The sequence below is a fragment of the Furipterus horrens genome, unplaced genomic scaffold (assembly GCF_987537825.1).
Source record: "Furipterus horrens unplaced genomic scaffold, mFurHor1.1.pri manual_scaffold_17, whole genome shotgun sequence".
Classification (NCBI taxonomy): domain Eukaryota; kingdom Metazoa; phylum Chordata; class Mammalia; order Chiroptera; family Furipteridae; genus Furipterus; species Furipterus horrens.
The window spans coordinates 69,250,306-69,277,533 of record NW_028327187.1 but is presented as its reverse complement, the minus strand read 5'-3'; the positions used below and the strand labels follow the sequence as shown (position 1 = coordinate 69,277,533).

The window sequence follows — 27,228 nt, the reverse complement described above, 5'->3', positions numbered from 1 at the left end:
ACTATAAAGTAGTGCAGTTAACCATCTTAAAAGTTTCTTTTCATTTAAAATACAGTTTCACTTGAAAATTAAACCATGTCTGTGACATCATCAAAGATATTCAAGTTGCAGGCAAGTAGAATGTCAAGTGCCTTGCAACTGGATGTCTTCCCAATAAGACAGTCTTACATATTTAGAGATATGTTTGTGGGTTATGTTACATAAATTAACATGTGTTTTCTGTTTTCAAAGGGCATAAGCCTATGACCGCATTACCTGAGTGATTGTGTGTACGTATAAGCCTCACTTAATCCTCTCTGCAGCACTGCCTCCTGAGACTGAACGGTTTGTCTGAACTAAATGGCTGGGTTGGTGAAGAATGGGGTGATCTGTGGGCTTCACTTTAAAACTGGCTTCTCTCTACTATCGTAATGGCTTGGACAGAAACTACCCAGAGGTCTGAGACTGGGGAAACCTAAATTATTTCGCTCAGCGCAAACTAAGTGTAATGGGCAAAACGGTTTTGGACAGGTGAGATGTGCCTAGCACACCTTCCTCCAAAGAAGCACTTTTTTTCTTTTTTTCCCCTAATGTGTAACATTGAAAAATTAATCCCTGCCTTTTGTCATCTAGTGTTTATGGATTGAATGATGTCTTTTAACCCTTTTTGACAAATCTGTTGCCCCCAGAACACAACAAGGATGCCAGCCTGTTAAACCAAGCATGTTGTTGTCCAGAGACAGCCTACTGACCTGGAGTCTGCAAGATACTTCCTCATGTGGGAAGGCAACCCTCCCCTCCACACCCCCCTCTTATTAGGGATTTCTGGACACAAGGGTAGGTAGGACGACGACCATGTCCAGCTTGAAATAGCCAGAGGAGCTTGGGACCTTCGCCCATTGTTTTCTATAAGATTACAAAGGGTCTTAATATCTCAGAGGGAGGGATTGTTATTTTTTATTGTTAAAATAATTAATTAATCACATATTTACTAAAAAATAATAATAAGAAGAAGAATATATGAAAAGGTGAAGCGGGAAAGCTTGTATGTACAAACCATGGGTATGGACTTGGGGGGGGGATGCTGGGGGAGTGAGATGCTGGGTGGAGGGGAGTAAAGGGGAGAAAATTGGAGATATTGTAAAAATATAATCAATAAAATACAGTTAAAAGAAAGAACTTGTTCAGGGTCATAGGTCACAATCCTTTTGAGCATTATCATGAATTTATGGATTTCTAACAAAAATGTATTTCAATTGATAGCAAAAAAAAAAAAAGCAGAAAGCCTGAACAAATCAATGACAAAAAGTGAAATTGAAAGACTAAACAAAAATACCCAACACAAAAAGGTCAGGACAGGATGGCTTCACAGGCAAATTTTACAAAACATTTAGGGAAGAAGTAACACCTAAACTTCTCAAACTATTCCAAAAATTCCAAGAAGTTGGAAGACTCCCAAACATTCTCTTTGAAGCCAGGATTACACTAGTTCCAAAATCAGGTCAAGACAAAACAAAGAAAGAAAACTACAGGTCAATATCTCTTGGGAAAATAGATGCTAAAACCCTCAACAAAATATTGGTAAACCAGATCCAGCAACACATTAAAAATATTATACATCATGATCACGTGAGATTCATCCCAGGGATGCAAGGATGGTTTAATATGCACAAATCAATAAATGTAATACACGACATAAAGAAAATGAAATACAAATGCCATATAATCATGTCAATAGATGCTGAAAAATCAGTTGAAAAAGTACAACACCATTTTATGATGAAAACACTCAGCAAACTGGGAATAGAGGAAGCATACCTCAACATAATATAGGCCATATATGAGAAACCTGAAGCCAATATCATAATCAATGGACAAAAACTGAAAGCATTCCCTCTGAGACCAGGAACAAGACAAGAATGTTCACTCTCTCCACTCCTAATCTACATAGTATTGGAAGTTCTAGCTACAGCAATCAGACAAGAGAAAGTAAGAAAAGGCATCCAAATTGGAAAAGATGAAGTAAACTGTCATTATTTGCAGATGAAATGATAGTATACATAAAAAACCCTGTGGACTCCACTAAAAAACTGCTTCACCTAATAAGTGAATTTAGCAAAATAACAGGGTACAAAGTTAATATTCAGAAATTAAAGGCATTTCTGTACACCAACAATAAAATATCACATAGAAACTAGAAAACATTTCCATTTACTATAACAACAACAAAAAATTAAGTACCTAGGAATATATTTAACCAAAGAGGTAAAAGATCTGTACTCAGAAAACTACATGATCCTGAAGAAAGAAATTAAGAAAGATACAAATAAATGGAAGCATATACCCTGTTCATGGATGTGAAGAATCAACATCATTAAAATGTTTATACTACTCAATGGGAAGGGATATGATCGTGGGAGAATGGGTGGGATGGGTGGGGGGGGAGCAAAGGGGGAAAAATGGGACAACTGTAATTAAAAAACCAAAATAAATTAATTAATTTTAAAAAATGTCCGTACTACCAAAAGAAATTTATAAATTCAATGCAATCCCTATTAAGATACTAGGGACGTATTGCACAGACCTAGAACACATACTTCGAAAATTTATATGGAACTAAAAAAGACCTCGAATAGCCACAGCAATCTTGAGACAGAAGAAAACAATAGGAGGAATCACAATACCTGATATCAAACTATACTACAAGGCCACTGTAATCAAAAGAGTCTGGTACTGGCATAAGAACAGACATATAGATCAATGGAACAAAACAGAGAGCCCAGAAATAAACCCAGGCCTCTATGGTCAACAAATATTTGACAAAGGGAGAAAGAACATAAAACGGAACGAGAAGAGCCTCTTCAACTAATGATGCTGGCAGAACTGGATAAGGAAGTGCAAAAGAATAAAACTAGACCATCAACTTACACCACACACCAGAATAAACTCAAGATGAATCAAAGATTTAAATGTAAGACGTGACACCATCAAAATCCTAGAGGAAAATATAGGCAGAAAAATTTCAGATGTCCCACGTAACAATATTATCACTGATACATCTCATAAGACAAGGTAAATAAAAGAAAAAATTAACAAATGGGACTACATCAAACTATAGAGTTTCTGCTCAACAAAAGAAATCATCTGCAAGATGAAAAGGGAACCAACCATATGGGAAAATATATTTGCCCATGATACATCAGATAACGGATTGATCTTCAAAATATATAAAGAACTTACATATCTCAACACAAAGAAGACAGACATCCCAATGGGCAAAGGACCTGAACAAACACTTCTCCGAAGAGGACATACAGAAGGTCCATAGGCACATGAAAAAATGCTCAACATCATTGGCCATCAGAGAGATGAAAGTAAAAACCACAATGAGATACCACCTTACACCTGTCAGAATGGCCATCATCAACAAATCAACAAACAACAAGTGCTGGCAAGCATGTGGAGAAACAGGAACCCTACTGCACTGTTGGTGGGACTGCAAACTGGTGCAGCCACTATGAAAAACAGTATGGATTTCCTAAAAAACTAAAAATGGAACTGATTTTCTAACCAGCAATTTCTATGCTAAGATTAAACCTGAAGAATCCTAAAATACCAATTCAAAGAATCTATGCACCCCTATGTTCATAGCAGCGCCGTTTACAATAGCCAAGTGCTGGAAACAACATAAGTGCCCATCTGTAGATGAGTGGATTAAGAACCTGTGGTACATTTACACAATGGAACAGAAAGAAAGAAGAAACTCCTGCCTTTTGTCACAACATGGATGGAATTAGAGAGAATTATGCTTAGCGAAATAAGCCAGGCAATGAAAGAAAAATACCATATTATATCACCTGATACAGGAGACTAATGAAAAATGCAAACAAATGAACAAAATTGAACAAGAAACAGAGTAACTGTTGTCAGGGGGGAGAGGGGAGAGAGGGAAGGGAGTAAGCAGGGGAAGGGTTTAGTAAAGGAGCTAATATAAATAACCCATGAACCCGGACTACGGGGTGGTCATTGACTGTGGGAGAAGGAGTGGGCTTGGTGGGGGTAGCAATGAGGGAAAAAATTGGACAATTGTTATAGGAAAACAATAAAACTAAATTTTTTTAAAAAATAAAGTTTAAGTGTTATGAAAATTTGTGTATGTTCTTGTGGGTACTACTTTTCACTCATAATAAGTGTGGGAGAGGAATAAAAGACAAGGGCAGGGACATGGGATTCTATATGGTTGGGGGCCAGACTGGCTGAATCACAATCACAGAGGGAATAAGGATTGAGTCAGAACTGAGCACTGAAGACAAACTTTCTCAACATTTGAAACCACAAAATGACTTGGCATTTCTGCTAGTAGGAGAGTGGGATGAGGAGCTCAGGGTGTAGGTTGCCAGAACTGGTATGGAGTGAAGAGTTTGGGTGGCAGTACTATCACAAAAAAATAGACAAAGAAATTACTTCTGGGGCCCCTACCTCATCATAGTGTCTGTTTCACATGATCACATGATGTCAGCAAGTAAAGGTCTTCAGAAAGGCTAAAAATTACTGAAAGTACAAATGGTGATTGGAAGCCATAAGTCTAGTACTGATGAGCACATTTAAATTTAGGGTGGAGCAGTGGGCTCCCAAGGGAAGTGCAGTGAAAGCAATCTGCCTTCAGTGCAGGCAATAAAGTGGAATTTTGTCTACAGAGAATTCGAAAACCACAGTCTCCCCTCCAATTATCTTTTATCTTTAGTTTTTCCAAAGTTACTCTTTTTTCTCTGAAGAGAACATTATTTAAAATGGTGTTATTGAAGTATAATTTGCATTTTACACTCATTCAGTTTCATGAGTTTGGTCACAGGTACACACTTGTTAAACCATCACCAGTGGCCCAAAGTTTCATTTTACCACTTGGCAATTGATGTCACCTGCTCTCCCTGTACCTTTATCCTTGTATAACCAGTGTTTTCTTGCTGTTTCTACAGATTAGTTTATATTTTCTAGCATTTTATATAAATGAAATCAGTATGTACTCATTTTATCCAGCTTCTTGCACTCAGCATGATTATTTAGAGTCAAAGTTTTGTGTACATCAATATTATATTTTGATTGTTATTTTGAGTTTAGTAACATTTAAATTATACCCCAAAGATGTAACTACAATTTTAAAAGTTTTAAGATTACTGTAAATTCATATGTAGTTTCAAGAAATATAATAGAAAGCTACATCATACCTTAACCTAGTTTTCCCCAGTGGTAACATTTTGCATATACATGAGTCTGTCCGGAAAGTATCCATCCATGTACTATGAAAAATAGAGACATTTATTGAAGAAGATACAAGATACAAGAAATGTTGTACATAGGACAATGATGCCTCAGCCCCTGTCAAAATAGGCACCTTGGGACCTCACACAGTTTTCCCAATCACCTCAGCTGCCCTGTAGTGTTTTCCCGAATCTCATCAATGATCTGATATATCTTCTCTTCCAAAGGTGGTTTTAGTTTTTGGGAAAACCAGACATCACAGAGCGCCAAATATGGCCTGTAGCATGGCTGAGTCACCTGGGTGATTTGATGTTTCACTAAAAAAACTCTACATGAAGCATGATGCATGAGTCGGTATGTTGTCATGATGAAGCTGCCAATCACCAGTTGCCCACAGCTGTGGCCTTCTTAATCATCTGAATAGTTTCTGCGGAGAAATGTTCAAGCTTAATACAAAATTTGATCCAGATTCATCATTCCACTCAGTCATTTTGAATACTATAGCCACACAGTACACATATTTACTGCCTCCCCTAACTAGTATAGTCAAGTCGTCATTATTCACACATGGGCATTCCAGACCATTTTCCTTGGTTGCCAGGTTACATTGATGTCATGCAAACCATTCTCATCATACTAACAATGGCTGGGCTTTTTCCAGACAGATCCAATAGCTCAATCAGAAAAGTGCAATTTATATCATTCATTTACCTCACTCACATTCACAAGTTTGTGTATTTGTATGTGCTAAGTTTTAGGCAATTTTATTACCTCTGTAGTTTCCTGTGACTATCACTGCAATGAAAGTACTGAGAAAAGTTCCATCACAAGGATCCCTCATGCTCCTTTTATAACAACAGCCACTCCCATCCCTCCCCAACCACTAGAATATAGTAATTGATTATCTCTATAATATCGTCATTAAAGTAATGTTATGTAAATGGAATCATTCAATGTATAACCTTTTGCTATTGACTTTTTACATTCAGCATAAATCCCTTGAGATTTATTCAAGCTCAATATTTTTTTTTCTTTATTGTTGAGTAATATTCCATGGAATGGATATACCATGGTTTGTTTATCCATTACTTTATTGGAGGTCATTTTTTTTTTTGTTTTGTTTCGATTTTTTGGGACTATTTTGGCTGGGAGGATCATCCCTGTATATGTTTTTCTATGAACCGAAAGATTTCATTTCTCTGGGATAAATATCCAAGAGTACAGCTGCTGGATCACATGATAATAGCACAGTAGGTTTTATAATGAACTGTCATCCTTTTTTTAAGAGTGGCTGTACCATTTTACATTCCAAACAGCAACCTAAAGTGTTACACTTTCTCTATATTCTCAACAGCATTTTAGTTATTTTTTAAAGTTAAAGTCATCCTGGTGCATGTGCAGTGATCTTTTCATTTGTGTTTCCCTGATGGTTAACATTATTAAACACATTTTTATGTGCTCATTTGCCATCTGTGTATCCTCTGTATTGAAAATTCTATTCACACCTGTAATCCCTCTCCCCTTTTGACACTAGTAGAATCAGGCTTTAAGAAATTTGAACACAGGCACATGTTTCCAGGTGTACATAAATACATCTCCACTTTCCAATTTTTTTTTCTTGTTCTACTACTTAATGTTTTTAGACAGGGAAAAGCAACAAGAACTTCTTTAATATGACATAATGAACTTTTAAAAAATTATTTGATTACTTGAATTTCTAGCACTTCTTGCAGTAATATGTTTGTGTATCCCCTGTCTTCCCACCTACCATTAGCTGATCATTGCCTCCTAGATCCTGATGAGTTGTCTATGGTTAAATGGTGCTTTTAATCTTTGTATCAACAAAGAGCTTCTTCGTTGGTTTCTCCAAAATTATACTTTATTCCTCTCTAGTGTGTCATTACAGCCCCTTTGGCTTTTGTTTCTTCGTCATGGTATAAATGTGGGTACTCAATGCACCCCTACTTATAAAATGCTGGATGAGGATTCTTATCCTTGACATTTAGGATGATCTCTATATGTGTCCATTTTCATTCCTACTACAAAGTCATTAGTAAGCTTTATGACAGAGGGACTAATATTTCTATGTTCTATCATTCCATCCATTTTTGGTCCTGTCCCTCAGAGTACTGCAATGGAGTTCAGTCCTTGTAGCATAATATACACCATGTGAATTTTAACAGTATATTCAGCCTATAGCTGTTGTAGATGGACAACACTGCACTCCTGAACATTCCAGTCATAGATTCAATTGATATTTTCAAACAAAGTCATACAAAACTAGAGAAAATTCTACAGCCACACTATATTAAGGTTTCAGCGAATTTTTCTCCATGTCTAGCAGCTCATCAATAATCTCTAGGTTCTCCATTCTTTGGCCAATCAGAAATAAGATAGCCATCATACAGTGACTTAAAAATAAAGAAATCCCTAGCCAATTAGTTCAAACTGGCATAACTGGAAAGGTTCTTGTCATCTCTCCCTAACCAGACTCTGGTCTATTAGCTGTACTTGAGCAGACGAACTAGTCCACTAAATTACTCATTCCATTGTCTGCATTCATTTAACGAGGTCCTGTGTTGTAGTACTTTGTGGTTGAGGGCGCGGAGGCAATTCCAGCAGACAGAATGGGACGGATGGAGAGCTGCCGCACGCTCAGGCAGGTCAGCACTGAGCAGAGCAAGCACCTTCCTTGTATTGAAATCTGGGAGTGGCAATTACAGGATACACATCCTATCGCTTAAGGAGAAAACAGAATACCCGGGTTCAAACATTAACTACTTAGGTACAAAACAGAACTGTAAGTCCTTAAGGCTAAGTTCCAAACAAGATGATAGGACGAGGGAGTAATGGAGTACTCAGCAAAGTCTCTTTGTCCTCAGGATACCATAGCTCAGTGGCCTGAAACAGCTTGCAGCTAGCTTGCAGCTGCCGGTGTTAGCAAGTCCAACTTGCTTAACTGAGTCACAGGACACCTGGACAGGGGGGCGTGAAATGCCCCTACCCAGAGACTTGATTTCCACCAACAGTCCTGCTTGTTATTCTATTGTGAATACACCAGGATTGCTTGTTTATATAGTAATTTTATGTTTAATTTTTTGAGGACTCTTAATACTATTTTCCTTAGCTGCTGCACTAATTTATATCCCCACCAACACTACACTTTACTTTGTGCTGAGATTGAGTGGTTAGGGGTGCTGAAGAGATTTTCTCAATATTTTTCTTGTGTCCTCAGCTTTTGATTGTCCTTATGTATTCTCCATATAGGGACTGTTTCACCATACTTTTTTTAGTCACCTAGTGGTGAATGCTGTTGCTTATTATTCATTGATAGGTAAGCAGTATGGAGAAAGTGTTCTCTATTCTCTTAGTCCAACTTCAGTCTTAGGTTTCCTTTGTGAGCCCTATCTTCAGGGGTCAGTTCTTCAGTGTTCTTACACTTTTCCCCTATGATAGCTAGACTTGTTATGGGTGTTATATGGGTGACATATTCTAACTAATCTTCTGGCAGTAGATGTGAGAACTCACATATTTGTATCACCAGCAAATGCATATTTTTTGGCAGGAAGTCATGCCCAGTAATCTTGGGGGTAAGCAAGGTTATAGAGCTGAATGCACATGTTACTGTGTGCTATTAGTGAAAATATAAGTAGTTTCCAAGATGGTTTCAGAGTAGATATAAGCTACACTCCAGCAAACTGGATTTACAGCTACACAATAGAACAATCAGCCTGATTAACCAAATGAAGCCTAGCTGAACAGAAGTACTATAACCAAGGATTTATAGAATAAGACACATAGAGATTGGTAAGAAGGGCAGAGACACTTAAAGCGCTGGTACCCACACCCACGTGCAGTGGTTGAGAATCTGGAGGCTTATCTTGGCTTCAAAAGTCCACCATGAGGATATGGTGTCTCAACCCTATGTTGGGATCCCCATCCCAGAACACCAGAGCCAGGAAGAGGAGTCCATGTAATATCTGGCAGTGCAAATCAGCAGGAACTTTGTAAGCCTGGGAAAGAAGAGAATCTTCTAGAAACCAAGGTGCTCTCAGTAGAGGGAAGCTTACTGAGAGCATACATGTGAGGAATGACTCCCTGTGGTTTCAGGAATTGTAACCCAGGCCATGAGCCAGACTTGCCCCACGGCTTGTCTTTAAGTCTCAACAGCACACTGAAAGGCTGGGCAGGAGACAGGACTGAGGGCCATTCAGAGGGTTTCCATGGGAATTGGATTAAAAAATTTTTTACTATGCTTTGGAGCTTGCTCTGCTTTTCTTATCTCTTAGTTAACTATAAACAATCTCTAGCAAGAAATACATGAAACCATGCACCTGATGCCAATGTGGCGTCAAGATATTTAATAGACCCTGACACAGACTGGTCACTGTGCCCTCTATATTGATACTTGTAATCTGCAATTATTAACTGTAATCCAAGCGCCTAAAAGATATGGATGATTTATGAATTTTGACATTTTATCTCCCACCCACACCCTTCTCAATAAAAGGCATGAAGGATGGAGGTCTTGCGCTTTCTCCACTAGAGGGAACAGCCACTTCCCTTACTCCCTAGACAAAATACAAAGTTCTGGATAGATTTGTTCCACCGTGATCATGAAACCTCTGCTGAACAGAGTAGTTTCCAACCAAGCTGGGGCATTGGAAGCAGCTCAGCCTCATCTGGTGCACGGACGTGGGGCAGTGAAGAGAAGTGATGCCTGGAAGGGCTACGGGGCCAAGAGCCCTTCCATGGATGGGAATTTTGGCTTCTCTGTCCACGGTAAGGGTTTGCAGTCCCCAGGCTCTTTCTGGAAAAGGCTGCCTGTGTGGTTAAGCTAGGGGAGGGAGGATTTTTGTTCTTTCCACTGCTCTCTCTGGCGGGGGTTTTGGTTTCGCCTTTGTGATCTCTCAATCACTAAAGGACCATTTTTTACTTCTCTTGTTCAATAAATTGTCACAATCTTATGGGCATGGGACAAGCCCATATATGCTTATAGGGCGCTTGCCATTTGTAAAAACCCCCGTGAAAGGATAAGCTGGTACACAGACTGGATTAGAGCACTAGGCTCCCACCAGATGCAAGTCAAAGTGTGTGCAACATCAGGAACAGAGTCACAAGCACTCACTGCCTAACTTTCTGGCGTCTCCCCCCAATAGGATTTTATAAGAGCAAGAGAAGGTTTAGGTCAGAAATAGGATTTATATGGGGGCTCCGGCGGTGACCAAGCTTTGAAGATAAGAGGCACTTCCTCCTTCTGCCCCAAATTCTCAGTGTGTCTACATGAGTTGGGACCTAGCTGAGGTGTTTGGGGGCAATCCGTGAAACATGTAGGGGCCTCGCAGGGAATTCCACTCACAGTAATATAATTCTTGGCTCACCTGGGGACATGCAAAATAAGAACTGGCATTCAGCACTCTGAGCCCTTCCAGTTGTTTTATTTTATTTTTTTTCCCGTATCTCAAGGAAACTTTCCTATTTATTTATTTATTTTTTTTCAGTATTAATATTTTTTAAGTATATTTTATTGATTATATTGTTACAATAGTTCCAATTTTTTCCCCTTTGCTCCCCTCCGCCCAGCACCCCCCTTCCCCGACAATCCCCTCCCTAAGTCCATGCCCATGGCTCACCCTTTCATATATTCTTCTTTTTTTTAAAATAATTAATTAATTAGTTAAATATTTTAACAATAAAATCAGACTTAAGACCCTTTACAATCTTATAAAGGACAATGGACGAAGGTCTCGAGCTCCTCTAGCTGCTTCAAGCTGGACATGGTCGTCGTCCTACCTATCCTTGGGTCGAGAAATCCCTAATAAGAGTGGGGATGTGGAGGGGAGGGTGGCCTTCCTACAAGGGGAAGGATCGTGCAGACTCCAGGTTGGTTGGCTGTCTCTGGACAACGGCATGCTTGGTTTAACAGGCTGGCATCTTTGTTGTATTCTGGGGGCAACAGGGTTAAAGGACATCATTCAATCCGTAACCACTAGATGACAAAAGACAGGTATTAATTTTTCAATGTCCCACATTAGGGAAAAGAAGGGCTTCTTTGGAGGAAGGTATGCCAGGTACATCTCACCTGTCCAAAACCCTTTTGCCCATTATACTTAGTTTGGACTGAGGGAAATATTTTAGGTTTCCCCCCTCTCAGGCCTCTGTGCTCTTTCTGTCCAAGCCATTAGGATAGAAAAGAGAAACCAGTTTTAAAGTGAAGCCCACAGACCACCCCGTTCTTCACCAACACAACCACTCAGTTCAGCCAATCCAGTGAGTCTCAGGAGGCAGCAATGCAGACAGGATTAAGTGAGGTCTATACGTACAGACAATCACTCAGGTAATGAGATCGTAGGCTTATGCCCCTTGAAAACAGAAAACACATGTTAATTTATGTAACATAACCCACACAGAAGTTTATAGATCTGTAGGACTGTCTTATCGGAAAGACATCCAGTTTCAAGGCATTTGACATTCTTCTTGCCTGTAAATTACACATCTTTGATAATGCCACAGACATAGTTTAACTTTCAAATGAAAACAAATTTTAAATGAAAAGAAACTTTAAAGACGGTTAGCTGCATTACTTTATAGTTTACCACTGGGCATTGTGATCTTCCTTGAATCTTGATTTTTCTCCCTAAGATTACCCTCCTTGTCATTAAAGGGACTGCATTAAGTTCATTTTTAATTTATCCTGTTCATTTGCATAAACACAACAAGAGCAGCAAATGATCACTTATGATCTTTAGTTCTGCTTTACTGGAACTTACGCAAGGAACATTTAGGGTGACCTTCAGTCTGCCCTTCAGGGCACAGAAGCAGATCCACATACCTGGCATTCAGCCTTGCCTGTAAACCCCTGTCTTTTCCAGGTCCTCCTGGTTTTCCATTGTGCCTTATGGTCCCTTCTAGCCATCTTTCAGGAAAACAACCTTCGCTCCTTCCCTGGAAAGATTGCTATGGACCGCTCATCCATCCAAGGTACCAGGCATTTTATCTCGTGGACTTTTATTACCTTTGAAAGTCAGTCCCAGTTGCTCAGGGTTTTTTGGTAACAACCAAAGCCCAAGCATGTCTCCTTTAGGCATGACATTCCAGTCAAAGTCTTAGTCAAAAAAATCGTTATTAACAACTGGTCTTATTAGTTTTATGCAAAGAAACTTAGGTCATTACTTACTTCTTTAGAATGCCAAATTCTGGGGGGATCAGATAGGGAGAAAATATATACAGTGTGAAGGAAAAACCTTGTCCTTCTAATATTCACTGAACTTGCATTTCTATTCTTTATATTTTTATTTTTCCCCCCACTAAAAATTTTTCTGTTTGTTTGTTTTTCCATTACAGTTGTCTCACTTTTTTCCCCCTCTTGCTTCTCTGCACCCTGTCCCTCCCTTCTCCCACATTCAGTCCCCACCCAGTTGTCCATGTCCATGGGTCATTTATACATGCTCTTTGACTAGACCTTTCCCCTTCTTACCACTTCTCTCCCTCCCATCTCCCCCTTTGTTACTGTTAGTTTATTCCTCGTTTACATACCTCTGGTTCAATTTTGCTCATTTGTTTGTGTTGTTCATTAGTTTCCTGTAACAGGTGATAGCATAAGGTAATTTTCTTTTGTTGCCTGGCTTATTTCGCTAAGCATAATTCTCTCTAGTTCCAGTCATGTTGTTGCAAATGGTAGAAGTTCCTTCTTTCTTTCAGTACTTATTCATTGTCATTTTCCCTCTTTGTACTCGTGTTCCTCTCTGTCTCTCTCTATTTCTTCATCTTCTTAAAGCAGACCCTTTAGCATCTCTTTCAATACTGGTTTGGTGGAGATGTATTCTTTTAACCTTCTTTTGTCTTGGAAACTCCTTATTTCACCTTCCATTTTGAATGAGAGCCTTGCTGGGTAGAATATTCTTGGTTGTAGGCCTTTGTTTTTCATTTCTTGGAATATATTTTGCCATTCCCTTCTGGCTTGTAGTGTTTCTGCTGAGAAATCTGATGATAGCCTTATTGGAGCTCCCTTGTATGTTATTAGTTGTTTCTCTCTTGCTGCTTTTAGGATTCTCTCTTTGTCTTTGAATGTTGGCATTTTAATTATGATGTGTCTTGAAGTGGGCCTGTTGGGGTTCATCTTCATTGGGACCCTCTGTGCTTCCTGGTCTTGCATGATTCTTTCTCTCTTCATGTTAGGGAAGTTTTCTGTCATTAGTTTTTCAAAGAGGTTTTCTATCCCTTGCTCTTCTTCTTCTCCTTCTGGAATTCCTATGATACGGATATTATTACGTTTCATGTTGTCCTGCAGCTGTCTTAGAGCCTCTTCAGTCTTGTTCAGCCTTTTTTCATTTTGTTGCACTGTCTGTGAGTTTTTGTCTACGTTGTCCTTCAGCTCGCTGATCCGATTTTCTGCTTCCTCTAACCTGTATTTAATTCCTTCTACTGTCTTCTTCAATTCAGAGATCATATTCTTCATTTCCTCCTGGCTCTTATTGATAGCTTCCATGTCCTTTTTGATGCTTGTATAATTCTCAGTAAGTTCCTTATAGTTCTTCTGGAGTTCACTGTAGTTTTTCTGGAGTTCTTTGTAGTTTCCGCTGAGCTCATTGAGCTTCTCCATAATCCGTGCTTTCAATTCCATATCTGATAGTTGGCTCCCCTCTATTTCATTTAGCACTCTTTCTGGGGCCTCTACCTTTCCTTTCGTTGGGGGGTTGTTTCTCTGTCTCCCCATTTTTGTGACTTCTATTGTTTGTTGGTGCTTCTTAGAATGATCTGCACTTCCTGGATCTGCCCCTGGTGGCGTCAGATCCTGTACCAGTCTGGACCTAGGCAGCCTGTTGGAGACTTCCAGGGATCTACTGCCTTTGTCTGGCTTCTTAGTTGTTAATCTATTCAATCTGTGATTAGCTGTCAGGCTTAAGGACTGTGGGTGTGGCAGCTTAATTCCTGTAGGCAGGGCCTTTGCTTCCCCTCAGGCTGATGCCACTTGGCTGGGAATGGTCTGCCTGCAGTACTGGGGATGAGTCAGCACTGGGACCTGGTAGGCTGCTCCCTCAGTTCTCCCCTCAAAGCCACCAGGCCAAACTCTCCCCAAGCATCTCCAGTCCTCTCTGCCTTTTCCTCCGCTTGAGCCCAGGGTAAGTGGTGGCCAAAATATTTTTGTATGTGATCCACTTAAGAGCTCTTTTTCTCCAGCTGTTTCTCTCCGGCTAGCAAGAAACCCTGTGGCTTTTCGCTTTTCTCAGCTGGATACTATTTTACTTTCCACTCTGTTGCTGTAGGCTGGGAAGCCCAGCTGGGGGTTTAGACCCTGCCCTTCTCAGGGGGAATCCCCGGCTGCTGAGCTGTTTCTCAGCCCCTTCAGCTGCCACCCGTGTGAGCCCAGCCAGCCCTTCCGCGTCTCCACACTCCCTACCGGTCACATTGTGATGTAGTGGCCTTTTCTGTCTCTCCGTGGTTATAAGACTTCTCTCCAGCTGGTGTTCGGTTGGTTATTCCAGATGATTTCTCCAAAATTACGTTGTAAATCCAGACTAGTTCTGGGAGGAAGTTAGTATAGCTTCCACTTACTCCTCCGCCATCTTGTTTCTTTCCTCCCTTCCAGTTGTTTTAAATGACTGGGAAAGAATGCGAGGCATGTAAGAGAGGTAGAGATAACCAAAGGGTGACACCCTTGGGAGCCCTCCTCACAGGAAGCACACACCAACCCACTACACCAATTAATCCCTAGTTTAGAATTAAGGAAATTACTGGTCTACTTTATTATTTTTTTAAGTATATTTTATTGATAATGTTGTTACGGTAGTTCCAATTTTTTTCCCCTTTGCTCTCCTCTGCCCAGTAACCCCCTTCCCTCCAGTAATTCCACCCACCTTAGTTCATATCCATGGGCCCTGCATATACGTTCTTTGGCTTCACCCTTTCCTATACTATTCTTAACATACCCCTGTCTATTTTGTACTAACCGATTATGCTTCTTAGTCCCTGCACCATTTCCCCAATTTTTCCCCTCCCCCCTCCCAGCTGATAACCCTCTAAATGATCCCCATACCTATGATTCTGTTCCTATTCTGGTTTGCTTAGTTGTATTTTCTTTTTCTTTTTTAGATTCAGTTGTTTATAGTTGTGAGTTTGTTGTGATTTTAGTGTTCATAGTTTTGATCTTCTTTTTTTTAAGTAACTCCATTTGACATTTCATAATAATAAGAAGTTGGTGATAATGAACTTCTTTATCTTCACCTTGTCTGGGAAGTTCTTCATCTACCCTTCCATCCCAAATAATAGCTTTTCTGGATAGAGTAATCTTGGTTGTAGGTTGCTTTTTATCACATTGAATACTGCTTGCCAGATCCTTCTTGCCTGCAAAGTGTCCTCTGAGAAACCAGCTGATAGTCCAAAAGGCACCTCGCTGTAGGGAACACTCCACCTCTCTCTTGCTGCCCCCAGGACTCTGTATTTATCTTTCAACTTTGGTACCTCAATTATCATACATCCTAGTGTGGTCCCCTCTGGGTCCAGCTCGCTTGGGACTCTCCGTGCTTCCCAGACCTGTCCATCTCCTTCGCCAAATTTGAGAAGCTTTCCTCATTTTTTTCAATTATTGCTTCCTCATTCTGTACTAGTTGACTACTTTTTCTTCCTATGTTCCAAATCATTGATTTGAACCCTGGTTTCCTTCACTCCACAATTGGTTTTGTGTGGATTTTTTTTCATTTGACTTAGCATAGCCTTCACTTCTTCTCTTATGCATTTGCTGTACTCAAGCATATCAATCAAGCCTGTGAGCATCTTTTTCGAATTCTGCGTCTGTTAGGTTCTCTATCTCTTCATCTGTTAGGTTGGCTATCTCCTCATCCCTTAGTTCTCCCACTGGAACCTTGATACATTTCCCCTTTTGGGCCATACTTCTCTGTCTCCTCATTCTGACAGGCTCCTGTGTTTGTTTGCCTCCATGTCCCAGGTAGAGCTGACGCTCCTGTTATGTTGTAAGGGCCAGAGCCTTAGGGATTCATCAGTACAGGGTGACCTGTTTCACCACGTTGTGGTGCTGTATGTGGGGGAGGGGTCCAAGAGAAAACAATGCTGCCTTCCCAGTACTCACACCTTTTCCAGGCACTTCTCACACTTCCGCACTGGACAGGAACCCCCCTAGTTGCTGCTCTGGCCATCATTTCCAGAGTGGGTTGGTGTGCTGACATTCTAGGACTGTGCGGGCCCTTTAAATAAGCAGACTCTGCTGAGACCAGCAGTTTCTGCCTCTACCCCAACCCCCATTGGTTTGCACAGTCAGAGACAATGAGGCTTCATTTTCCCCGGTCCTGAAACCATGGGCTGCAAGGTCTGGTGAGGAGCTTAAACGCTCCCCAGGTGTCCCTCCTGACTTTTTAAAACATGTGACTGTGCTTTATGCCAGCCTGCTGCTGCTGCCACTGCTGCCATAGCAGTTGCCACCACCACAATGCATCCTCTCCACCCCAGCTCCGCCCCTCCTGCCTATCTGGATAAGTATTTCTTCTTTATATCTTTGTTTGCTCGACTTCCATGCAGTTTTATTTTCTGGAACTTCTGGTTGTTTCTAGTGGTGAGGTAGTTGTATTCCTTTTTAGTTGTGGACAGAGATGCAGCATGTCCGTCTATGCCTCCATCTTGGCTGGAAGTCTCTTGCCTTTACTGGTCCACTTTAAATGGGAGGCAGGGGAAAGGGGCGAAATGAAAACTGACAAAAAACGACCCACTACCCATGAAAGAATTAGATCAGAGTTATCCAAAGAACAAAAACTTTACTTAAAGTTACTGCAACAACTAATAAAAGGAACTGGACGCCAGATAAAGGAACGGCATCTGATTAATTTACTGCAGTCTCAAAAAACAAAGGGAAAGTAAAGATAATAACTCAGGCTTAAAATGTGCTGGAGCTGTGATAGGAATAGGAAAGGGGAAAGAAGAGGGAAATATGTGGAATTCTGACAAACAATCGACTCTGCAGACACCTTCCCTCTGGGATCCTGGAAAGCCACAATGTCTCTTGCTGCCTCAGCCGGCTGACACAGGCCCACTGGCTGACACAGGTTTACCTACTCTTGCCTGACCCAAACCTTGACAGAAAAACTGTAAAAATGTTTTTCCTATAGTTGACTAAAAGCTAAGGTTCTGTTTGGTAAAATAATTATATATCATGGTATATTACTCAAATATTCAACTGATATTCAAAAATTCATGACTAAATGCTAAGAACTGAATTTTTGTCAGCCTATATTAATATTATATCTTTTATTATCACTTTAAGTAAATTGTTAAATATCACTGCATAATATATATTCCTTAGTTGAAAAAACTTACAAGAGTTAAAACTTAAAAGACTTCCTTGGGGTATTTCAAAGGGCCCTTAAAATATCTCAAGAATTTATCATTTTTTTTCTTACCAAAAAGAAAAAAACTCTAGACAAATCAGGCTTAATACATTTTGAAATACTTGGAAAACTTTGTCAAGTAAGATAATTTTACAGAAAAACTAAAAAACAATTGGTTAATTCCTTTGCTCATTTACAGTAATCTATAGCCCAGGAAGTCGTACAAGAAACTGCTAAGAAGATACAACAATATGAGACTTGGCAACCTCAAGTGCTCCAAATTAATCCTCCAAAGCCTTTAACTCTCAATCATCTCCAACAATTGTTAGGCATTATCAACTGCCTAATGCCTAGCCTCAATATAAATACCTACCAACTTATTAATCTTTTCAACACTCTTAACTCAAGTTTATTTACAACTTTTTAGTCAATCCTTGAATTTCCAATATGCTATTGCTGATTATGTTGAAAAACTGAAGATTAATCTTCCTTCAGATAAACATTTATAGAATATTCCTCAATTAAATTTACATGTTAAAAAAAATTAGTCCTACCCCAATATCTGAGGCAAAAGCTATTTTTATAAATAAATCAGAAAAAAAAACTATAAAAGCAACCATTATATAAAGGAAAGGACAAAGTTAAAAAGATTGTGTAACTCACAACCACACATCCACCCAGACAGCTGAAATCTCTGGAGCTTTTATAGCCCTCCAACAATAGCCACATAAACCCTTAAATCTAGTCTTTGATTCTGGCTGTACGGTGTATACTATACTCCACACAGATGAGGCTTTACTTAAAGTGTCTATAGACCCCCTGTTGCTTAGTTTATTCCTAACTTTACAAAGTTTGATTAATAGGAGGACATATTCCATATTTGTCACTCATATTCACTCTCATTTATGTCTCCTAGCCCTATGGCAAGACAACGAATGTGCTGACGGCATAGTCAGTGTATTAACTACCTCCCAAAAGGCACTTGCCTCTCATTAATTTTACCATCAAAATTTTCAAACACTTCTGAAAGACATTGGCATTCCCTGTTCTCAAGTTAAGCAAGTTATCTGGGAATGCACAAATTGCCAGGTGCTAAGTGCAGTGCCTCCCAGTAGTAAAACCAAACCTCAAGGATTGGTCCCCCAAGTAATTTAGAAAACAAATGTCACTCATTAACTCCCTTTAAAAAATTTAAATACCTCCATATATCAATATATACTTACTTTGAGGTATTGCATGCCTCCTCTTTTGCAACAAAATCAGCCAAGCATATTCAAGCATATTGGCTCAAGGCATTTAATTTTTGGGGCTGACCACAGCAAATAAAAACTGATAATAAGCCAGGCTACATAGCCCATCACACCTTTAAAAATCTTCTTAAAAAACAAAAAAGGAGGAGTATGGAGTCCTCCCAAAAGGGTATAACTAATTTAGAAACCTAATTAGACTTCATTTTTTTAAAAAGTTATTATGTTTCATATAGAATGTTGGGTCAAAAGAATTATATATGTTGCAGAAAATCTGAATAAGTCTTAGATAGTCTATGCAAGTTGAAGAAGGATTCTGTAGGGAAAAGAAAGGAAAAAAATAAAGTGAGGGAAAAGGAAAGAAAAAGAAGAAATTAAGAAGGTGATAAAAGGGACTTCCATCAGAGATGGAGGTCTAGAAAGACACGCTGTGTCTCCCCCCACAACAAAGAAGAAATACAACTACCTCAAAACTAGAGACAACAAGAAGTTCCAGAAAATTGAGATAAATGGAAGTTGAACAAAGATATAAAGAAGAAATACTCATTCAGACAGGTAGGAGGGGTGGAGCCAGGGTGGAGAGGATGTGGTGTGGTGGTGGCAGCAGTGGTAGTGGCGGGAGCGAGCTAGCAGAAAGAGAAGTAAAACATTTAAAAAGTCAAGAGGGACACCTGAGGAGTGCTCCCAGCACCAGACCAGACCGCACAGCTCATGGTCCCAGCACAGCAGAAAATCAAGCCTCATTGCTTCTGACTGTGCAAACCAGTGAGGATTGGGGTGGAGGAAGATACTGCCACTGTCTCAGCAGAGTCCATATGTTTAAAGGGTTGCACAGTCCTAGAACTTCTACAGACCCACCCATCCTGGGAACAACAGCCAGGGCAACATCAAGAGAGGCACCAGCCCCATATGAAAGTGAAAGAGGTGCCTGGAAAAGAAGCGAGTGCTGAGAAAGCAGCATTGTGCCCTCTCAGACACCTCCACAACATACAGTGCCACAACGTGGTGAAACGGGTTGCCCTGTACTGATGAATACCTAAGGATCCGCCCCTATAACAGGTACAAGAGCTCTACCTAAGACACAGGAGCCTGTCAAGTTGAAGAGACAGAAAAGTATAGCCCAAAAGAGGGGAAGAATCAAGGTTCCAGTGGGAGAACAAAGCAACGAGGAGATAGCCAACCTAACAAATGCAGAGTTCAAAACACTGGTGATGAAGATGCTCACAGACCTGACAGATATCATTAAGTATGACAAATGCATAAGGGAAGAAGTGAAAGCTATGGTGAATGAAACAAAAGAAAATCCACACAAAACAGGTGGTGAAGGGAAGGAAACCGGTGTTCAAATCAATGATGAGGAACATGAGGAAGAATAAAACAGTCAACCAATACAGAATGAGGAAAAAAGAATTGAAAAAAAAATGAGGAAGGACCTAGGAACCTCTAGCACAAGTTAAAACATGCAAACATCTGAAGCATAGGGGTGACAGAAGGAGAAGAGGAAGAGAAAGAAATTGAAAGCTTAAATGAAAAAATAATGAAGAAAAACTCCCCAAATTTGGTGAAGGAAATATACGTACAAGTCCAGGAAGCACAGAGAGTCCCAAACAAGCTAGACCCAAAGAGGACCACACCAAGACACATCATAATTAATATGACAAAAGTAAAAGATAAAGAGAATCTTAAAAGCAGCAAGAGAAAAGCAGAGAGCTACTACAAATGGGTGCCTAGAAGACTTCCAGCTGATTTATCAAAAGAGACTTTGCAGGCAGGAAGGGACTGGCAAGAATTATTCAAGGTGATGAAAAGCAAGGACTTACAACCAAGATTACTCTATGCAGCATAACTTTTATTTAGAGTGGAAGGGCAGATGAAGTGCTTTCTAGACAAGGTAAAGCTTAAGGAACTCACAATCACCAAACTATTATTTTATGAAATGTCAAAGGGATTTACTTTAAAAAAAGAAGATAAAAATTATGAACATTAAAATGACAACAAGCTCACAACTATCAACAACTGAATCTGAAAAATAGAAACAAATTCCAGAGGAGAAGAAGATGGCAGAAGAGCGAGGGGACACTGCGCTTTCTCCTTCCTGAGATCTGTCTGTAGTTTGGACTAATTGCAGACAAAACATCTCAGTTAAAATCTGGATACTGGCAGGAGTTGAAGCTTGGCACTGCTGGATCAGAGAAGACCGTCTGGGAGCAACCTGTTTGGTGAGGAGAGCAGAAGAGAAAGGGATGAGATGGGATTTCTGATTGGGCTGGCTTCCTGAGCTGCAGCTGGCAGTACACAAAGACTTTTCAGTGACCCAAGGTTTTCTCAGAGAGGAATCGGGAGCAGAGCAGAACTCTGCCCACTGGCAGAGCCAGGAGTGGGCCCGGTGGCATCTGGCACTGAGAGGCAAGAAACAGTGTACTACTGTGTGTTTATGAATGTGTTTTTTCTTTTCCTTTTTCTCTTTTGTTTTTTGTGGAGAGGGGAGGAGAGGCTAGGGGTGGGACAATATTCTTCAGGATCACAGGCTCAGAAGTACACTCACCCACTCCCCAATCCTCCTACTGGGTCACACGAGTGCACACACGGAGGTGCCCGTCTGCCCACCCACAAGCGCAACCAACTCGCAGGCCATGGCGCCCAGGCACCCCTCGGGTCCACCCCAATGGGTGCAAAGTCAACTAGCCAGGTGTGCCCCAGTGGGAGTGAGGCTAGTGCACTGGCCACTACACACAGGCACCCCTGACCTGCCCGAATAAGCGCCAAAGAAACGCGCCAGCCGCCGCACACGGGAACCACCCAGGCATGCCCAAGCAGGCACAGAACCAGTGGGCTGTCCACCGCGCATAGGTGCCCACCACTGCCTCACACAGGGGCCCGTGGCCCTGACCCAACTGGCACAAAACCAACTTGCCAGCCAGCACACATGAGCACCGAACCAGCGCCTGGCTTTCAGGAGGGAATGCACTCACCTTTGACTGAGGCCAAAGGACAGTGAAATGAACAAGAGGCACTTTGTAATAAGTTTTCGGTGCTGGCTCTTGAGAAAGAGCTGAGAGAGCAGTGAACTAGGTCCCAGTACAGAGGCATCCAAAGTGCTACAGGAGAAATCACTTAAGCAGACTGATCCCCTCCAACTGGTGTGAAATGGAGATAGCAGCTCAACAACTGTATACAAGAAGAATAAACAATAAAGGCAGAAAATAAGAACAGATCAATCTAAGAAGTAGAAACAAAAGCAGTGCCCAAAATGGGGAGGTGGAATAAAACCCCACCAAACAGAAACAACACTCCGCCAAAAAGAAAGGAGGAATTTCCAGGAGGAGGTATAGATAACATACAAGTAAGCAGGCTATAAGACATGGGATTCAAAACAATAGAAATGAGGAAACTCAATGAACTCGAAAAACTCAAAGAAAACTATAACAAACTCCAGGGGAACTATAAAGAATTCCAGGGAAGATACAAGGAACTTACTGAGAACTATACTGTCATAAAAAATGACATAGAAAATATCAATAAAAACCAGGACGAAATGAAGAATACAATTTCTTGATGGAAGAACACAGTAAAAATCAATTAAAAGCAGGCTAAATGAAGCAGAAGATCAGACCAGTGAGTTAGAGGACAACGTAGAAAAAAATTCCTAAACAATGCAACAAAATGTAAAAACACTGTAAAAGAGTGAAGAGGGTTTAAGAGAACTGCAGGACAATATGAGACAAAACAACATTAGGATCATAGGGATAAAGGAAATAGAAGGAAAGGAGTAAAGGATAGAAAACCTGATCTAAAAAATAATGACAGAAAATGTCCTGAACCTGAGGAGAGAAAAAGTCTCACAATTGAAGGAAGCACAGAGGGTCTCAAGAAGATGAACCCCAAAAGGCCTACTCCAATGCAAACAATAGTTGAAATGGCAACATTCATAGACAAAGAGAGAATCCTAAAAGCAGCAAAAGAAAAACAACAAATAACATACAAGGGAGCTCCAATAAGGCTATCAACTAATTTCTCAACAGAAACCCTATAAGCCAGAAGGGAATGACAAAAAATAGTTGAAACAATGAAAAACAAAGGCCTACAACAAAGACTACTCTACCCAGCAAGGCTTTCTTTCAAAATGGAAGGTGAAATAAGGAGTGTCCCAGACAAAGCAAGACTAAAAGAATACATTTCCATCAAACCAGCATTGCAAGAGATGCTAATGGAAATACTGTTAGAAAAAGAAGAAAAAGAGAGAGGGAAAGGAACACTTGAACAAAGGGAAATGAATAAATACATGTCAATAATAACCTTAAATGTAAATGGATTAAATGCTCCAACCAAAAGACATAGGGTAGCAAAATGGATACAAAAACATGACCCATATATATGCTGTCTACAAGAGAACATGAAAACAAAATATTTACACAGACTGAAAGTGAAAGGATGGAAAAAATATTCCAAGCAAATGGACATGAAAAAAAAAAAAAAAGCAGGTGTAAGCATACTTATATAAGACAGAACAGATTCCACAGCAAAACCATAAAAAGAGACAGAGAAGTACATTTTATAATACTTAAGAGAACAATCCATCAAGAAGATATAACCCTGGTAAACGTATATTCACCCAACATAGGTGCACCAAAATATTTAAGGAAAATATTGGAAGACTACAAAAAATATATCAACAGAAACACACTCATAGTAGGGGACATTAATACCCCATTGTCAAAAAAAGACAGATCTTTGAAGAAAAGAAACACCAAGGATATTGAGACATTGAACAACACTCCAGACAAAATGAGCTTAGTTTAAATGTATAGAACTTTTAACCCCAAAGAAGCAAGATATACATTCTTTTCGAATGCACATGGTACATTTTTAAGGATACACCACATGAGAGGACACAAAACAAACCTCAACTAATTCAAGAAAATTAAAATTATATCAAGCATTTCCTCATATCACAATGCCTCGAAACTAGAAATCAACCTCAAGGATAAAACTCATAAACATTCAAACTCATGGAGAATGAATAATATAATATTAATTAATGAATAGATCAATAATGATATCAAGGAAGAAATTATTAACTTTCTCGACACAAAAGATAATGAGCACACGCCAGTCCAAAACTTATGGGGCACAGCAAAAGCAGTCTTGAGAGGAAAGTTCATAGAAATGCAGGCCTACATGAAAAGGATAAAATAATCTCAAATAAAAAATCTAACACTGCAGCTACAAGAACTAGAAAAACAACAACAAACAAAACCAAGAACGAGTCCAAGGAAGTAAATCATCAAGATCAGAGCAGAATTAAATAAAACATAATAATAAAAACAAACAAAATCGACAAGTCTTTAGCCTGGCCCATCAAGAAAAAAAGAGAGAGGACCCAAATAAACAGAATCAGAAATGAGAGAGGAGAAATCACAACCAATATAACAGAAATACAAAGGATTGTAAGAAATTACTAAAAACAACTATGTGCCAAGAGACTTGACAATCTAGATGAAATTGACAAATTTCTAGAAGCATATAATCTTCCAAAACAAAATCTAAAAGAAACAGAAAGCCTGAACAGACCGAAAACAAAGAGTGAAATTGAAACAGTAATAAAAAACTCCCAGCACACAAAAGCCTTGGATGAGATGGCTTCACAGGTGAATTTTACAAAATATTTAAGGAAGAACTAACACCTACGCTTCTAAAACTATTCCAAAAAATTCAAGAAGATGGAAGACTTGCAAACTCTCTCTATGTAGCCAGTATTACCCTAATATCAAAACCAGGTCAAGACACAACAAAGAAAGAAAACTACAGGTCACTGTCACTGATCAACATAAATGCTAAAATATTCAACACAATATTGACAAACAGGATCCAGCAATACATCGAAAAGATCATACACCACGATCAAGTGTGATTCATCCCAGGGATGCAAGGGTGGTTTAATATTCGCAAATCAATAAATGTAATACACCACATTAAGAAAATGAAACACAAAAACCACATGATCATGTCAATAGATGCTGGAAAGGCATTTGATAAAGTACAACACCCATTTATGATAAAAACACTCAGCAAACTAGGAGTAGAAGGAGCATACCTAAACATAATAAATTCAATATATGAGAAACCTGAAGCCAACATCATACTCAATTAACAAAAACTGAAAGCATTCTCCCTGAGATCATGAACCATACAAAATGTCCACTCTTTCCACTCCTATTGAATATAGTATTGCAAGTTCTAGCCACAGCAATCAGACAACAAAAAGAAATTAAAGGAAAAGAAGAAGTAAAACTGTCACTGTTTGCATATGACTTGATAGTATACATAGAAAACCCTTAGACTCACGAAAAAAAACTTCTCAACCTAATAAGTGAATTTGCCAAAATAGTAGGGTACAAAGTCAATATTCAGAAATTAAAGGCATTTCTCTACACCAACAATGAAATACCAGAGATAGAGAAAAAATCCCATTTACTATAGCAACAAGAAAAATAAAGTACTTAGGAATAAATTTAACCAAAGATGTAAAAGACCTATACGCAGAAAACTACATAATTCTGAAGAAATAAATTAAGAAAAATAAAAATAAATGGAAGCAAATACCGTGTTCAATAATGGGAAGAATCAACATCGTTAAAATGTCCATAGTACCCAAAGCAATTTAGAGATTCAATGGAATCCCTATTAAAATATCAACGATGTATTTCACAGACCTAGAAAAAAACTACTTCAAAAATTTATATGGAACCTAAAAAGACCCTGAATAGCCACACCAGTCTTAAGACAGAATAATACAATAGGAGGAATCACAACACCTGACATCGCTATACTAAAAAGCTACTGTAATCAAAACACCCTGGTACTGATATAAGAACAGACATATAGATCAATGGAACAGAATAGTGAGCTCAGAAATAAACCCAGGCCTCTATGGCCAACTAATATTTGATAAAGGGGGAAGGAACTTAAACTGGAATGAGGAGAGTCTCATCAACCAATAACTCTGGGAGAACTTGACAGGGACATGCAAAAAAAATGAAATGAGACTACTAGCTTATGCCACACACCAGAATAAACGCAAGATGGATCAAAGACTTAATTGTAAGACGTGACACCATAAAAATACTAGAAGAAAAAAAAAGCAGGAGAATTTCAGATATCTCACATGACAATATTTTCACTGATACATTTCCTAAGGCAAGGGAAATAAAGGAAAAAAAATAAACAAATGGAACTACATCAAACTATACAGTTTCTGTTCAACAAGAGAAAACATCTGTAAGATGAAAAGGGAACTAACTATATGGGAAAACATATTTGCCAATGATACATTAGATAAGGGATTGATCTTCAAAATATATAAAGAACCTACATATCTCAATACAAAGAAGACAGACAGCCCAATTAAAAAATGGGCAAAGGACCTGAAGAAGCACTTCTCCAAGGAGGATGTACAGAAGGTCCATAGGCATATGAAAGAATGCTCCACATTACTAACGATCAGAGACAGGCAAATAAAAAACACACTGAGATACCAATTTACACCAGTCAGAATGGCCATCATCAACAAATCTATAAACAAGTGCTGGAGAGGATATGGAGAAACAGGAACCCTAGTGTGATGTTTTTAGGAATGCAGACTGGTGCAGCCACTATGGAAAACAATATAGAATTTTCTCAGAAAAACTAAAAATGGAACTGCCTTTTGTTTGTTTTTTATTTATTTGTTTATTTATTATTTATTTTTTATTTTATTTTTTGGTTTTTCACTTACAGTTGTCCCATTTTTCCCCCATTGCTACCCCCCACCTAGCCAATACCTTTTCCCGCAATCATATTCCTCCCCATTGTCCATGTCCATGAGTCATTTATACACGTTCTTTGACTAAACCCTTCCCTTACTTATCCCCCTTCTCTCCCTCCCCCCTCCCTCCTATTGACTGCTATTCTGCTCTTTGTTCTACTTAGTTCTTTTGTTTCTGTTGTTCTTTAGTTTCCTGTATGAGGTGATAACATATGGTATTTTTCTTTTTTTGCCTGGCTTATTACACTAAGCATAATTGTCTCTAGTTCCATCCATGTTGTCGCAAATGGCAGGAGTTCCTTCTTTCTTTCTGCTACATAGTATTCCATTGTGTAAATGTACCACAGTTTTTTGATCCACTCATCTACAGATGGCCACTTAAGCTGTTTCCAGTATGTAGCTATTATAAACAGTGCTGCTATGAACATACAGGTGCATAAGTTCTTTTGAATTAGGGTTTTAGAATTTTTCGGGTATAATCCTAGCAGTGGAATCCCTGGTACAAAAGGCAGTTCCATTTTTAGTTTTTTGAGATAATTCAATACTGTTTTCCATAGTGGCTGCACCAGTCTGCATTCCCACCAACAGTGCAGTAGGGTTCCTG

The 27,228-nt window shown here is 39.4% G+C and overlaps 1 pseudogene; it reads right to left on the bottom strand.

Annotated features, from left to right (window-relative positions):
• Nucleotides 1-7,051: 7,051 nt before the first annotated feature.
• LOC149991163 (tRNA pseudouridine(38/39) synthase pseudogene) lies at nucleotides 7,052-21,668 on the bottom strand (annotated as a pseudogene).
• Nucleotides 21,669-27,228: the final 5,560 nt, after the last annotated feature.